The 12,159-nt window shown below is 33.0% G+C and overlaps 1 protein-coding gene across 1 annotated transcript in view; it reads right to left on the bottom strand.

Annotated features, from left to right (window-relative positions):
• The window catches only part of LOC142344803 (protocadherin-9-like), an 86,077-nt gene that overhangs the window by 3,336 nt on the left and 70,582 nt on the right, over window positions 1-12,159 (bottom strand). The window lies entirely within an intron of this gene.

The following is a 12,159-nucleotide window of genomic DNA, read 5'->3' on the forward strand; positions in this document are numbered from 1 at the left end:
AAATTTTGCCGGATCACTCAGAGAAAGGTGTAGGGTATAAGGGAGAAATTGGGGGTTAACAGAAATCAGGAACCCTTTGCACATTCTCATCTCGTTCTTACTCTTTGTTTTTCAGAGGAGTAACTACTTGTTAATTGTGACTCCAGCTGGGATAAAGTAGCCTGGAGGGGATCAACTGTCGCTCAATTGTGAACAATTAAACACGACTGATGAACCAGAGCTCTCCTATTCTCTTTTCTAGTTTAAAATTGGTACCTGACAATCTTTCACAATATCACTATTATGATTCCGTCACATATAACATCTGCATCTGCTATTTTCCCCATCAGCAATTACTAAATTATTAAGACCATTATTTCCAACTAGTTACAGCATGATAATATAACGTATGCGGGAAATAGATTTCCACGAAGGCGAAGATGAAAGGGAAAATTGTTGCCTAAGTATTGGTAAAAATAGAACTTGTTCTGGTACGCAGAGCATTGACAAAACAATTGCGTTTAACTTTTTCTAATTGTCATACCTAATTTACTCAAATGAATGAACAGTACAATTTTCCTCATTTTACCAATTAACCTTTTCCAACACAAAGACAACAGAACAAAACAAATTATTGATTCCTTAGAAAAATATTTCAAAGACTGATTATTTGTGAACTAGTCTTTGAAAAAGCATCAATTTTATCAATAAAAGTTTGTTTATTTTACCAGCAGAGCTTCATGGAGGCGTTTTTAAACTTTATTTATAAAACTAAACAGAACAATAATCTTGGTAGTAGGTTGATCAAAAGTTAAAACGTTAAAATCACAAAAAAAAACTAATTTCTCCCAAAAAGCTAACCGAGTGAAAGACCAATAAAAATGCGGTACAATAATCCGGGTTATATTGAAAACCATGTTATGCCATTCTGACTTTTCTCCAGTTTTTGGTAAACATAAGTTGATTACATGAATTAGTTCATTTTGTACATTTTTATATTAGAAATAATAGTTTGGGAACATGTGACACAGGATGGAAAAATAGGAAAAATATTGAGTGAGTGAGTGGGAGAGAGTGGAAAATAAGCAATTATAAATAAATTCCTGGCTAATCCTGACAGGTATTAGTGGCTGGAGCATGATTGACATTTTTCCCATTCTCATTGTTCTCCTCCTCAGCCGTCCTCTCTCAGATCACTGACCAGACTCACATGAGATTTATTTATAACACGGTAATCTTGTATAAGTTGCAGTACTATTGCTGTCCTGATGGTACTATAGAGATTATATCAAATTCCGGCTATAAGTTCAGACCAGGCCTGGTTCAATAGACCTAAAGTTTATAAAGAATAATTGAGAAGAATGATTTTAAACCAGTGTCCAATTCGCCTCATTAGTTTTGAATTTTCAAAAAAAGTTTAATTTCTGGTTAACGTCGTTGAAAATAAGTAAATTAAGAACAGAAACATTGCGACGAAAATGAACAATAATAGATGACAAACTCAACCGCAAAATTTGAATGCGAAGACTTTGAAAACTAACGGCGCAGTCATCTTAGTCGGTTTTGCTGGAAATAGTCGAACAAAAATATTCAAAATTATTTAAAAGAAATCATTGTCTGTTACCAGATTCTGTCTGCTTTTCAGTGACACTTCTGCACTTTAGACATCTAATCTCATCCGGCTAAATTACAAGGGAGGGGGGAGTGTTTTGCCATTTTCACCGGACCACTAATACCTATCATTATCGCCTCTGCGGTTCCCGGGTCATGATTCATTCTACTACAATCTATCCCCACGTGGTGGTAATTGCATCCATATTGCATCCATGTCATCAGATAGCGATCAGCTAGCCGATAGATGGCGCTATAGCCATTATCAATGTAACTATCAATCCTGGCAGACTTACGCTCAACTAATCTCAACGGTCAAAAAGGTCAAACTGACAAATGGTGTTGAACGAAAAGTGGTGCAACAGGATGCAACTGATTTTACGAAGGAAGCTTGCTGATAAAACTTGGAACTTATCACGTGCGTTTACAGCTCCTGCTATTAATAAACATGGGTCTTTTTTTGCAGTGAAACGAATGAAGCAGAATACGATTCAAGTTCCTTACACAAAACTTACAGCTACAATTTTTAGAAAAAAAAACAATACTCCATCTTTCAATCCCATAGTTTTTTTTCGATTAAAATCAAAAATGTTTGTATAGCAAAGCTTTCCATACAAAGTTTATGTAATCTTTCATAATTAATTGGTCGAAAACAAGAAACAAAAGCATCCTTTCCATTTTCACTTTCGGTCATTGCCCATAATCTAATGCAAAACTATCCACAATTATCTTAGCCTGTGCTTGATTATATATTTGCCTTTCCTTTCGCATTATAACGTGATATTGTTTATTTTTGTGATTTTCATTTCAGCTTTCATATTTCACTTCCCTGAATATGAGATCAAAGCAATCAATAAATAAATCAATATTTAAGGACGGCCAGCTTTTAAAATAGAGCGCCTTATCACAATCATCCTAAGCAAACATTAACGAGTCACACAAAATGCGATATCAATAATTTTCATCCTTTCCTCATTTTATGGTGTCGCTTTCAGTTTATACGTTTATCCATACACGCAAATACGCGCACCTTTTTAATTTGAAAAATTAACTTTGCCAGGGGCAGTTTTGTTTACTCACAATATAATCATAAACAATGAAATATTATTGGGGGTTAGAGGGTGTAATAAAATGATAAATGGAGTGTTGTAAATGTATTGGGCCAATTTATGTACATAATAAGTAGGGTCGAATTAGCCCTGGTCAATTTAACTTTTCCTCAATAAATACATGAGGGAAATCAATTGCTGAGTTTGTAATCCAACTGATTATCGATCACTCCCCTTGACCCCCCAAATTTCCCCGCCCCTCCCCCACGTCATCCCCTGTTTACAGGGAGAGAGATACTGAGTACATGAGTGAGTGACCTCTATGACTCATAAACATCAGCATCATTTGTTCATCAGTTGATCAGCTGGGAAGTGTGAAATGAGTTGTAAGGGATGAGGGAAAATGGGAGGAAGGAAAACAAACACAGCTCAGGTTGATTGGGGAGGAAGTTATAAAATTAGAGTTGGGACTCAATTAATTAGATCGCGTATTATGTCTGCATTATAGATTAACAAAGTCAAGGTAACCGATACGACAACGCTCCATAGAATATTTCATACTTCAGTACTTCGTTTTAAAATTTGCATTTTACAGTTTCAACTTAAAATATTTAAACTTAATTTAATTTAATTAAAACACGATACTTGATTTCTTTTAGCGATCAACCGTAAAAACTAAACTGTTAAGAATGTTAGAAGCGAAATATTATTAGCAAACACATTTTACAGAATATAAAGCCATCTGTTTCCACAAAAATTAACTTATTGTATTTTGGAGTCAAGTGCTTATTTTTTCCGTGCAGTGAAGGAAATGCGTATTTTCAGATTCTTTAATCGAAGCGATCTATTTCAAAATGCGGTAACATCAAGTCGTCCAAAACAATTCAACTAAAAAGAGGTCAAAAACATATTTGAAATCAAAAAATTATTTTTTATCTTTATTCGTTTGATCAGCTTTGAGCTTAACTAGCTGAAAAACCAAAACAGTTAAAACACTTAAAACATGCTCAAAGTATAGATGAAATAAAAAAGTCAGAATACACAAAAATAACTGATTATTGTCTTTCTCATCGACAAACACTTTATTTATTTTTTTGCAATCTTCAATCTTTTACTACGTAAAATCTTATTATTCACAAATAGTTTAAAATTTGGATTCCTTGCACTTACTTTTTAACATTTATCTTTGTGAGACGAATCGAGTCCTGAAATATCAGGAAATAGGAAAAATCACCTTCTTTTTAGTTTTATTAAATTTACTCTAGACGGACGCAAAAAAAACATCAAAATCAATCAGCAGCAGTATTGAAGTTTGGTCAACCACCATTAGCAGTTATCTTTGCTCATTTTGATCTCACCACTTTGTTGTGTTAATGCACCAAAAATTGAAAACAACTTTTTAAATATTACAGTTTAAGACAACAAAACTTGAAGTTCTGTAAAACATAGAAAAAAAACAATTGATACAAGTTTTGCAGATCTACGCAGTTTGCTCTGTCAATGTTAGTAATTTGTGATCATGAAATGGAGCTTGAAATGATAGCTCAATATAAGAGAGCATAGTAAGATCCTCGCAGTGTGGACTTGTTGGCTTAGTCGAGAGCACAGAATTGCAATCACTTAAGAGATTGTGGGGTTGCAGCCCACAATGGTCCCAAACTTTACTCTCACTATAATCGTGTTATCTTTATTAAAATTTTAATGACGTTATTTTTGTGCAGAAGCGTTTCGTTTTCCCTTCAGCATAATTTGCCAAAAAAAACTAATTTCGCCGAAGTTTTGATACAAGTATATATTTGATACAAGTATATATCTCATGATCACAAATTATGTATTCTACATATTAGGTTTGTTCCACTAATTTTCAGTAACGCTCATTGTCCAATTCGACTGGACTATTGATGTAGTTTTCTGCGAGCTAATTATTTTTCATATGTATTTAGGATACCGTCTTTATAAAAATTGGTTAATATGAAAATGAAAAAAAATGGAAAATCAACATGAAAAAATTACAAATATTTTCCTAGAGAAAAAGTTCCATAAAAACCTCTCCGTGACCGCATGCCACTATAAATTGATTGAAAGCTCCAATTTCGCACAATTTATTATAAATGACAACGTTCAATACAAAAGCAAACAAATTTTATTACTTCAAACTAAAAGTCTGTGCGACTGCATCACAATAAAAATCAACAAACTGAAAAATTAGATTGGCGCTCTTTTCTGTAAGTTATGAGAAATATGGAAGTCATTGCCCTTTTGTATTGGAATCTTATTCTATATGAATTTTAAACAATCAGCACAGTCAACTAGCTAGTTGTATATAAATGAAGGTATAGACTTGAAAGATTAAGTCAATTTGGGGCTGGTTTTTGCTATGTTATGCAAAACACCACCTGGAAGGCTTCCAAGCTAACATTTCCGTTTCACTCGTTTAATTGACGCTTAACTCCGTTCAGAAACAACATAAACTGATCAAAATTTAGCAATATTTGGAACAAGTTTTTGCTAAATTTACGATAAGCTTATCCCAGATTAGCAAACTTATAGCAGATAGAAACTTGAAAAATGAGTATTAAGTGGGGGAAAATTTTATAGTGGTGAAAGTCTTGCCTAATCCCTCATGCAGAACAAATCAGAAGCTAAAATTAGTGGAGAAACAATTCAAATAGTCAAATATAAATAACCTTTATATAAATAATTTATCAAATGCAAGGCCTAAATAGCTTTTCAAACACATGTTAGAGCTGAGGTATCCAAAAGCACATCATTCGACCAATAACGCTCGGAGAATATCCTTGCATCCATGCTATGAAGGCCGATTAGAGAGAGGGGGGTTATTGACTAGGTTAGGGGAGCTGAGGGGACAATTAATGGTTGAGCTGATTTGTAGAATTGGTCTTTTAGGCTGTCAAGATAGAGAACAATAAAAGGCCGAGGAACCAGACACGGTGGCGTTTTTATACAGATCACTGGCATTTTCCAGTGTTGTACTACGGATTAATTGGTTTACAATAGTGGTCAATTTAGAAGTACTATAAGAATGAGGAAAGAACGAGGATGGTCATTATTTACTCCACCTGATGTTAAATAATCTATTCTAAACTTCATGATCACAAAAGAGAGAACCTGAACGTTCAAATTAAGTGAAAATCCTTGACTTTAAAGTCACGTGATACGAATATATATTTTTCAAAATTAAGCGGTCAGAGGAAGATACTTTTTTAGGTTGCATGGTTACATTTTCATAGCAATTAGAAAATTACGAATAGCTTGTTGAGGAATTATAGGAAGTTAAGGCAGTTAAATTGATGTGAATCGAATTGCGTTTGTGCAAAAGAGAAAACAAATAGATACAACATCAATTTCAAACCATTGATTTTTGAAATAATTATAATTGAAACGCTATTTTGTAGCAAAAATTTCAAAACACTTTCACGAAGAAAATCTCAATTTTATTTTCAAAAAACAACAAGGAGTCCCATTAATGCATGTAATATACGTTCGCATATAATGTTCCGACCCCAGTTATCCGCAAGTTTGGCTTAATTGTCTACCAAATGAGGAGTTAGTAAACTTTCAAAAAAATCCTCACATGTTGATCAAAATCGGTGTATGAAAAACATTTTTGCTTCCAACTTCAACCTTTTAGTAAGGTATATAATGCCATTTAGTGGGGCGATGATATGTGACATTATAAAGAATACGAGACACGACAAAAAAAATCAAATAACAACAAACATTTCGATCAAAAGAACAATGTCTATTTTTCAAAAAAAACTGCATAAAAACGAAGTCAAAATAGCATCAAAAAACCTAAACTAAACAAATGAGTTTGAATTTAACTAGATAAAAACATGGGACCAGTGCTAATTGACACTCGGTGACAAGAAGACAAAAAAAAGAACAAAAAGGACACAGTTAAAAAAGACAATTATTTTTACTTGAAGTCAAATATCTTCAAATAATGGAAACAATAAGATATCAATTCAAATCTTTAAAAGAGTTTATGTTCTTTCATACATTAAAGTAAACACTTTGAGGCCTATCTTTTTCTATCCAGAATGTGTCGTACGTCTACAAAATAAAGACATTAAATTTTGTCAGAATATGGCTTCGAAGCCGCTAAGCCGCATTCTAATCCATGAAAAAAAACACATGCTCAAATTGGAACACAAATAATGAGATATGTGACCCTTGAATAATTTTGAGAAGAGGTAACAAATAGAAAAAAAGAACAGAAAGGAAAAGTTAAAAAAATACAACTGGTTTTTATCGAAACCAATTAATGTTAAAGACATTAGCTAACGATTGAAATCCATAAACAGGTTCCTTTATTTTTCAAAAAAAAACATTGATTTCTGTTATTATTCTGGTTATGTCATAGGTCTACAAACAGAACAATAAATTGACAAAAATCAAATATTAATTAAACTTTTTGCGAGAAACCGGTATGGAACCCGTTATCACAGTAAGGAATGCACTAAAGACCTTGAAGATGTTGAATGGTGCATTTTTTAACGCCAATAAATTGAAATGTGACTTGAAGTTAATGAGCCGAGTTAAAAAAAATAGACAGAAAAGAACGGGAAATGCAAACTAAAAAAAGCTACTTTTTAAAATTCTTTGATCCCAAAGTCAAGAAAAACTTCAACTATCAGTAACTTCTTCTGTACAAAAACGCTACAACCTGCAATTATCTTTCGTATACAAAACGAAGGGCAAACGAAGACAAAATTTAAAAAATCAATTAACCTTTTGAGAAAAACCGGTATCGAGGCCGGTTTAACAAAAAACGATGCAACAAAATCATTCAATATGTCCAATTCTGCCTTTCCACGACACCTATATTTCAACCTGCAAGATGTAATAATTGAGACTAGGTAACAAAAAGACAAAAACGAACATAAAAGTGCAAATTTGAAAAACTTTATTTTTTCGAAACTCTTGATTTCAAAATTATGAAAAATTTCATTTTTCTACTGATATCAGTAAATACGTTCAGTTTTCCATGAACTGAAATCAATTTAGACTTGCATTTGTTCAGAATATGTCAAACGACTCCAGAAGAATGACAAACATTGACAAAATATAAAAGAAAAAAATTGCATTACATTCTGCTAGGAGACCGTTTCGAAGCAGTATATATTTTGATGTTTTCATTGAAAAGCTGCCTAGTTCATTTATGCCTGCTATTTAAACTCCACAGTTATGTGAAATCAGACCAGACAAAAATATGACCAGACAAATTATTGAACCTCAATAATGAAAAAAATTCCAAAATCAAATTTTTAAGAAAAAAAAACTCAGGTGTATTATAAAAGCAAGACTATTGCTTAAAACGTAAAACCCTAACAAATGTTAAATGTCAAATTACTAGAATTACAATGCGACCCGTCTTGGCCTACGTTAAGGTACATGTTGACCAAAAAAAAAATTTAGAATGTTGCAAAGCTCAGTAATCCTTTGTTTGATTTCTAAATGTAACTATAAAAGTGAAAAACACAACAAGTTAAAAAATAAATAGGTTTCCTTGACACTCCAAAAATTACTGTTGGACCTGTCCATTGAACGCTTTGATTTGAATTTTCCTTTTCTGTAATCAACGTCAGAAAAAGCAAAAAATGCTGAAATATTTTTAAAAAGCAACAACTGCTTTTAAGCGGAATTTGCTGGACTGGAAACAAGCATTGGACCAAAAATATCCTTACTATTGCCTTTTGTCTATTAGCAACACTTAATTGCTGCCAATAAAAAGCATGAGGATAATTTGACAAAAAATCAACAAATCTAAAATAATAATTGGATTATTCATAATTATCGAGTTAAATTAGCAAAAATCCGGCAAAAATTTAATTCAAGAATAGTTTCAAAGGATCTACCTGTAAAACTAGCTACCGTAGTTGTAGATGAAGATTGTGTCAGCAGTTATAAGGAGAGTTAATCCGTTAAATGTAATTAAAGTTGACCGAAGAGGCTCATTTCGTGCCACTTTTGATGGAAACAGGCTGAACTTTGAAAAAAATAGCGAATTTTTTTCCAAAAACTGGGATCAAAAAACTCTGCAACAACTTTTTGTTTTTAGAGGTAAACCCAGCAACAGTATGGTTATCATTTTTAATTTATTTTTTGTATTTTATAAAAATTTTGTGATATATTTTTATTAACAAAATTGGGAAAAAAATGATGAAAAATACGGAAAATGTGAACAATAAGAACGAGAAGCAGTCACATGTTCAGAAAAATTTCAAACTTCGTTAAATCTGTGGAAATAACTTAGAGACTTTTGATTTAAAATGTTGCGCTACAAGCTTGCTTACCAATAAAGTCACTAACAACCCACTACAATGAATATATCAATCGGCGAAAAATGACTGAACAAAAAACCCATTTGAGTAATAGTTCCTCCCTCCAATGAAATCTGCTGGAACAATAACATAGAAGTATGGTTTAAAATTTGAAGGAATCAAATGAAAAGCCAGTCAGTTCTTTAGAGATCACTTCCCGCCCCCCCCCCCCCCCGCCGATTACCAGGTTGCCTCACTAAAGTTTGTGATAAAAAATTAAGTGCAATGAGTCCAATTTATAAACTGCAGGCGAATACTCAAGTCAAGATTTTTGGCAGCAAAAATTGAAGATAACCCAAAAAAATTTTTTTTAGGCCCGAAAGACAATACTCTGGTATCTTTTTGTATTTTGAGTTTTTTTATTTTATCTATACTTCAAGCTTGTTTTAAGTGTTTTAATTGTTTTTGTTTTTTAACTAATTTGTGTTGTTTGTATAATTATCCAGTTTTATTAGCTAAAAACCGGCTCAATTTCAAATGCAGAAATCTTTCAATGAAACTGAAGTAGCCTTTCATGAGGTGAAAGGTGAAGCAAATGGTGTCAGCCTTTTTAGGTGCTCACTTCCCGCAAATTTATGCAAATTCGACTAAAGAAGCATTTTCTTGCATTTTTTGTTGAAAAAAGCTGATTTTTTTTGAAATATGAAGCGCAAATTCGAGCCAGAAAATTAGATGAAAAATTTCATCATTACTCTTCTATCTTTCAAAAACAAACCAACAACACTTTTTTTAAACAATTGAGGCATTTTATAGCAAAACTGACAAAAATGTAGGCAAAACTTCAGGAAAATGTGAATAAAAACAACACAAACCCATCTTTTATTCACAACATTTTAAATCTCGTTAAATCATTGAAAAAATTGAAAATTAAAAAAATATATATTTTTAATTCCACATTCTACGCTGAACGGGCTTTCTAAGGATACCACTCACAGCTCTCATTGACTGAACAGAAAACCCATTCGAGTATATAGTTCCTCCCCCCACTAAATTGGGTCGCATCAATTAAAATGCATTGAACAATTCTCCTATGCTATTTTTTGACAAAACTTATAGTGCTCTAATTGTCTTTGAAACTCATTCATTTATTTTAGAAAAAAAGAGAAAATTCTTCGAAAAGCCGGCTTACAACTAGATATAGCCAAAATACAAAAAAAAAGATTTTTACATTGTTTTCTTTTGCAGTTCTCATTAAAATTATAATTCTTATATTCTTTACAGTTCAGAAAAAACATTCAATGGCTATAGTCATTTCAGCTGAGTGAGGTGACGACTTGTTGTTAGCTGGTAGAAATTATCTATTACATCAGATTTTAAAAATATCCAGAAGATATCTAAGTAGAAAATAACCCATAAAACATCGGTAAACGTCACAAGGTTTTAGGTATCTAATTGAGTTGAGTTACTTGTTTTTGGATCTTCATATAGTCATTTGCAAGCCATGATATATTTCTATAGAACCAATAGCAGAAAATTATTTTGAATATGATACAGTTTAGATTATTGAGAGTGACATTGAGTTAATGACACGAAATTTAGTGAGTTGAGAAGACAAATGTGAAAAAGTGGACAAGATGAAAGGATGTGAAGTTTGAGAGATAAAGAGAAAGATGGTGGAGTGTAAAAGCGATAAGGATGTTGTAATGTAGGAGCTCAGATGGCCATGGCCATACTTCATCATCCTACCTCTCAATGCCTTCTAATCCATTAATAAGACCATAAAATGCAGAGATCCCCTCTTTTATAGCCCAAACGCCCCTGGCTTCTCAGAGAACATCAATTACTCCCTCATCTCACCTCCATTCCACACTTTTCTCTCCTTCCCTCACTCTCATTCCAGTTTTATTTCATACCTGTTATCACTCCCCCCATCCCCCTTCCCCACACACACTCTCCCCCTCCCGATCTATATCATATCTTTGTACGTATCGCCCCCTCCTGACGTCACATCATTTCGACCCAACTCATCAATAACATTGTGACTTGGCCAACTTTCATCACATTTGAATAAAAAGCCAACTTTTTAATCTTCTCTTAAACCGAAAGAATAATCACCTCAGAGTTCACAGAACGGAAAGATAGAGAGAAACTCAACTGCTTTGGCTTTGCATCCCCACACGCACTCTTCAAAGAGCTTAGAAGGAATTAAAGAGAGCAGTGTGATGATATACCATTCAAAGGACACTCATTCAACCGTATAGCCTCATCATCCTCATAAAAAGATCTCAACCGCCTTTGAGTTATTATGCAAAATTTGTTCTATGTTGGACTTTAGCTGCGTTAGTTTGAACAGCGAGATATCAAACGCGCTTACAAGGCTGTTTACTCCAAAAACAAATTCATATAGATTTCTCTGATGATCAAAAGAGAGAAAAAGGCTTCGAAAACAGCTTTGATACTGGTACTTTTCAGCACATTTTTCCCGTGACGGACATTGCACTATTGGAAAATGTTCAATGAAAGTTGCGGGGATGCTAAGTAGAAATGAAAGTACCCAAAAACGATATGACAAGAAATTAAGGATATGTCATAAAAATCTCGCGGACATTACACATAATTTAAAAGTTTTCGTTTTCATCTCTTTTGTCTTCACTTCGCTTAGCATTTTTTCGGAAAGGGACTGTTTTGTCAAACAAACTTCGGGCGACAAATGCTTTTATCTGTATTGGATATATTCTCGAAACGTTAATCGATTGCCGCTGCAAGAACTTTAAAAAGAAACAAGCTTGGAAAACAGTGTTTTACAATCAATAAAGCATTCAAATATCACTAGTAAATGAGATGATAAAAGTGTAAATTTATGACCGCTTTCTATCAAGCTCAAGCAGAACAAAAACAATTTAGGAAAAGTGACCAAATTTTTTTGTCAGATTTCACTTTTGTCGTGCTTCGTATGCTATCACAAGACAATAAAGCGCCAGACATTGCGAAGATAAGGATTCATATTGCATGATTCAGAACCAGTGCACTTTTGCTCGACCTATTAGGGAAAAATAAGATACGTAAAGTAAAAATGACAAAAATTTGTCCAATAATTGGTTTCTTGAAAAACACATGAAAACAGTTCAAAAATATCTAAATAGATAATTACAGGAGCACAAGCCATTGATTTTTTTGCAGTTCCAAACCTCTTGTATCCCTTGTTAATTGGTTCAAAGAATAAGAAAACATCT

The sequence above is a fragment of the Convolutriloba macropyga genome, chromosome 1, assembly GCF_964194025.1.
Source record: "Convolutriloba macropyga chromosome 1, txConMacr16.3, whole genome shotgun sequence".
In the NCBI taxonomy this organism is placed as follows: domain Eukaryota; kingdom Metazoa; phylum Xenacoelomorpha; order Acoela; family Convolutidae; genus Convolutriloba; species Convolutriloba macropyga.